Genomic DNA, 5,222 nt, shown 5'->3' on the forward strand with positions numbered 1-5,222 from the left:
ATACATGATTTATCTCGGGAAGATACAGAGTGTGCGGAGCTATGTCTAAGTGTATGTTCTGCACCTAAAAAATGTCTTAAGAAATGTGTCAGCTGACTACATATGCTCATTCTCTTTCTGCAGTTATTCTCTATGCATGTATAACATCGTAGAACTAACACACAATTTCTGTTATTTTGGAGTTCCATTCTCCCTCTGCTTTGAGGGATCTAGGGCTGGAGGTGGCCTGCAGGTTGTCCTGCCGCCACAGACGCCCCAGCCTAGCCTAGAAGTGCCTTGCGTGTGCTGCTCCAAGTGCATCTTCAAAGGAAAGGCTGTGCTTCCTGAAAAGCTCTTCCAGAACAAATCACCTTCTACTTTCCAGCCTCAGTCTTTTTCCTGCTCTATTTCTTGACCTTTCCTCTTGCACCAGCTGTCTGTGACATGAACCAGCAGGTCTTTCCTGAGCTGCTGCTTTCTTCTTTAATGGACGGATAGAAAGAATCAGGAGAGGAGCCCCTCTGAATGTCCTAAGGGTTGAGCAGCACTCAATGGCACAGCCTCCTTTGCTGCCGGCAGGTCAGCAGCTCACCCCCTGCAGCTGCTCAGCCCTGAACATGCTGCTAAGTGCCATGTTCCTGCAACACTAGCTTGGCAGGAGGCTCAGGAGAAGCTGGGGAGAGGTGAGGGACGGGCTCGGGCAGGTGGAGCCCACAAAGCCGTGGGCCAAGGTGGTGACGGGCAAGGCCCGAGAGCTGGCACGGGGCAGCAAAGCTGGGCATGCCCGGGGCTCCTGGGCCTCCTGCCCAGACCTGTGGCCAGGGCCCCGAGGCTGAGCTCCCTCAGCCCCTGGGCAGCAATGGGGCCCACACTGAGCCCCAGGGAGCCGCGGGCACACCTCTTGCTCCTGCAGCCTCTGCCTGGGCCAGCCCAGCCAGGCTCTCCCGCAGAGGCCGCAGCCAGAGCCACGGGGCTCATGCCCTGCCCTCCTCGTTCTGTGTCTTGCAGCCCCTCAGCCTCCACAGGGAATTGCTGCCAGGGCCACGGGACTCATGCCCTGCCCTCCTCGTTCTGTGTCTTGCAGCCCCTCAGCTTCCGCAGGGAATTGCTGCCAGGGCCGCCGCTGCCACAGCTGCTCAGGAACAACCGTGGCCTGATGGAGCTGTGTCTGCAGCACCCCTCTGCGCACAAGGCACTGCCGAGAGAGAGGAGCCAGATGTGGCGTTTGGAAGAGGAGGAGAATCCGCTTCTCCCCTCGAGCATGTCTCTCAGGCTCCAGCCCCGCTCTGGGCTAGTGGCACGTGGGAGGGAATGCATGACCAGTGCCAACACCAGGCACGGGGACGTTCCCGAGCATAGCTGTGCTAAAGCCCCTCATCTTTAGTCATTGTTTTTAGGAAAGTTTTTACTTGGAAGTCGTATTTTTCAAGTTTAAGAAAGTTGACGGTTGTTGGGCAATGGGGTCCTAGTATTTCCCGCCGTTAGTTGTAGCTTTTACAAGTCTTAAAGTTCAATAAAGCTCAGGTTTTCCATACATTGCCATGATCTTTTGCTGTTCCACACGAGATGGGAGGCAGCAATTCATGGGTTTGCACGGGAGCTCCACACCAGCACTCCTGCACCAACATATTGCTACTTCCAAAAGACTTTCCTTTTGTTTACAAAATAAAGAGACATGCTTATAAGAAGTTATCACAGGAATAGAGAAGGAAGCCCTGAGAGGAAGCCTTGGATGAGAGCCAAGAGTTTCTTCAAAAACCAGTATGATACTAGCAAGTGGAGATCACCCCATTTGGAATTCATAAATTTCTAGGTATGCCTCGACTCGGGTTGAACTCCAGGTTTTAGAACTGCGGAGGAGAATATTTCAAAGCATAAGCTTCAAATTACTAATAAAAAGAAAAACACTGAATTGTTTATTCCTTTTTTTCTCTTAAGTAGCCTGCACACTAAGGAATATACTTTTTTTAAAATAAAATCACCTACTTTTATACAGTTCAAGACAGGAGAGGGCATGAATTTCTATTCACCTCTCTATGTTCAACACACAGCATGTTCACTCACAGAATAATAACCACCAGGCAGCAAAACTTCATGATCATCTAAAGAAACATGCAGCTGAATTGCCCTATGTAGGTATTCCAGTTTACCTTCCTGTTCTTTATGCTATTTGCTTTATAATCGCTGGAACAGTCTTTTCTGCCCCACAGAAATCTTCTTTAAAAACGTGACTGGGTCCTGGAGTCTAGAACAGAACGTGTGAGCTCAAGAAAACTTTTGGAATTCTTACTGTTATTGAAATACTAAACACCACATATTTAAATTATAAAGTCCCCTGCAGGGTGGCTTTACAATGGAAATTTCATGAATAAAAGATATTCAGGAGTCCTATTTTATCCCATTGAACCTACACAGTTCAAAAAAGTTACAAGAACACATGGGTTTAAGAGTAAAGCGCAATCTGTTTATATTTACCACACCTCTTCCTCAGAACATCTCAGTTGCTCATTTTCACCTACCCAGTTTTATGGCCTTGGTTTTGTTAGATAATTTCCTCTATAGGATTACATTCCACTGGCCTCTTGCCAAAAAACATTCGGACTAGGAGAGATGAAATCTTCAGCCATCAACAGAATAGTGTAGCTGACATACATCTTCAGGCAACTGCAGTCTGACATCTATGAACAGCACTGTGCTAAACACAAATTTCACTAAATGTTACTAGGATGGTGTTTCTACCTAGTTGTTGATAAAAACGTGCAATATAGACTGTAAAGTGTGGGAATCACAGCAGACATTGTTTCTCTGTAGATTGTAAAAAATACTATTATTTTAGCAACAGAAATTCTGCCCAAGGCTTCTGTTATTTACAGCAACCTCACGCTTTCCCCTGCAGGGCCTGCCTCAACAAGCTTCTGTGTCTTTCACCAGGGTGCTAGAAGGTTCTGCTGCAAATGTTTCAGAAACAAAGTTTTTAAATCTGAGAACTGATGTCAGTTTTTGGTGGGTCCTCCTCCTGCATCTGGACTTCTCAGCTCAAGTCTCTCAGGAAGAAATGACGCAGAACCAGGATTCACATACTGATTTGTATGGTAAGCAAGCCACAAAAACAACATTGTAACCTTTTGCAGTAAAATTGAAAGCGGAAAGGGTAGACTGAAGGTGGAGGTTTTTGGGAAAAGATAGGAAAACAACCTGAAAGCAAAGGGAAAAAACAAGGTGCAATGAAAATGATACATTTAGTATTAAGTGTTCACCTGTGACTCTATGCTTTGGTTTTTGCTCTAAGGGGAAGGAAGGACCACAGGTAGGACTAAAGAGAAACATCTAATCTGATGTTTATTTCCTGGTGATACTAATTTCTTTTGCTTCTTGCTGTAAAAGACTTGGGGGAAAAAAAAAAACCCAAACATGTTTCAATGTAATTCTTCCTGCAGCTCAATCAATTTCCACCAGTTTTAACTTAGATTTATCTATCAGATTCCAAGCATTATTTCAATGCAATGCTGTGTTTTGAGGATGACTCATCAGTCAAATAATATTACTGTGAAATATAACTCAGTGATACCAGGCTGCAGAACACACTGCTAGCTGTTAAGAGCAGTACTAATTCCAGTTGCAAATTTTGATTATAGGAAAAACAGGTAGGCTTAATTTGGGAGTTATTTCCATTGGGATTTTCATTAATCAGGACCTATTGTTTGCTGTGCAAACTCTGAACAAGCTCATTATTTACCGTTTCTATCAGTAGAAGTTTTCATGCTTGTAAGTGCACTCTGACACATTCTAATAATTAAATGGCGCTGGAAACACTCATCATACAGCAATACAGTGAGTTTGGTGTTTTGAAATAGGATATCTGTTTGGGAACATGTTTTATGGCCAGTTTGTGGCAAAGAGAAGAACTTGTGAAATAGGCAATAATTGTCTTACTCTCCTAGCAACTTAGATTTTTTCTATTTTTCAGAAAAGTCAAACTGATATCATGTACCATCTTGAAAGTTCCATTTCAAGGTCCTTTTTACAAGGCCTGAACAGAAAAGTTTCATGTCCCTAAACCTTCAAGGGCAAAAAAATTACCAAACCCCTAAGAAAATTGTTCTAAAAGTGAGCCAGTCCTCCTGGACCTTTTTTTTTTTTTCCTTTCTTTGTTATTCAGAGTTGTAGGAAATAACTTCCCTTGATTTGGGGGGAGGTGTTTGTTGTTTTTGTTATTTTCTTAAAGCAAATGAAATTAATGGTTGTGACAAACAGAAAAGGAGGAGTAAAAGTAAAGCACCACCAGCTTCCTTCATTAAAGTTTGTTTTCCACTTCACTGTGTCTAGTAAAAGAGCCCAGGAATATCTCTACAACCCAGCAATGCTGCATTATTTTGTTTTGTTTAAATGAGGTAACACATGCCAATCCAGCAGCAAGAAAAGATTCTTTCTTTGCTGCAGTGAGAGTATGTGCAGCAAATAGCTTCCATTAGTTCACAGATTCAAATTTTATCTCCATCACTGTCACAGAGAGACAAAACATCAATTGTTGGTCAAAGGCTAGAGAATATTTGGACAATAGGGAGCAGAAAATATTTCAAACTAATTCATGTCTACCATAAAGAAGATACCAATTTATACAAATCATGTTTTTAAAAAAAATGTGGAGACACAAATATGACTACAATAATCACATTATTTCCTTAAAAACCATTACCTTTGGGCAACATCAATATAAATAGAATTAACAACTCCTTGAGAAATATTAATTTCTTTCCTTTCAAAAAAAGTGAAAAGCATTAGTCTCTAATCTGACTTTAAAGACTTTGCCTAGAAACGAAATATGTTTTCCTTTCCCTCCAAGTTGTTGCACAGAAAGGCTTTTTTTGTAGAAAAAATAATTTGTTATTTAAATTAAAAAATAAATATATTATTTGATTACCATTGTAATTCAGAGTTCATTCTAATGCTGTGGTACTTCTAATGCTGTGTTACTTCTAAATTCTTGACATTCTTAGAGTGAAATAAAAAGAAACCAGTCAAAAACATATACGCTTCCAGTAAAAAAGAAAGAATCTGTGGACTAATTTAGAAAAAAAGTAATACAAAATTCTGTTCACAACCCTGTAGGATATTAACAAAACTTTTTGAAACTAGTAAATCTGTCATGCTTTTAAAAACAAAACTAAGCAACACAGCCAGAAAGGGGAAAAACTCCCACACTTTCCTGTAGCTCAAAACCTAAGCTTTTAGAAAAGAACTGA

The 5,222-nt window shown here is 41.8% G+C and overlaps 1 long non-coding RNA gene across 2 annotated transcripts; it reads left to right on the plus strand.

Moving 5' to 3' along the window:
* Positions 1-356: 356 nt before the first annotated feature.
* LOC128808970 (uncharacterized) lies at positions 357-4,473 on the plus strand. 2 transcript variants are annotated; one of them, XR_008437587.1, is made up of 3 exons: positions 357-662; positions 2,876-3,071; positions 3,947-4,473. It is a non-coding gene; the product is annotated as an uncharacterized LOC128808970 (long non-coding RNA). The 2 variants fall into 2 exon arrangements; XR_008437586.1 differs by lacking the exon at positions 357-662 and adding an exon at positions 697-1,792.
* The last annotated feature ends 749 nt before the right edge of the window (positions 4,474-5,222 follow it).

The sequence above is a fragment of the Vidua macroura genome, chromosome 6 (genome assembly GCF_024509145.1).
Source record: "Vidua macroura isolate BioBank_ID:100142 chromosome 6, ASM2450914v1, whole genome shotgun sequence".
In the NCBI taxonomy this organism is placed as follows: domain Eukaryota; kingdom Metazoa; phylum Chordata; class Aves; order Passeriformes; family Viduidae; genus Vidua; species Vidua macroura.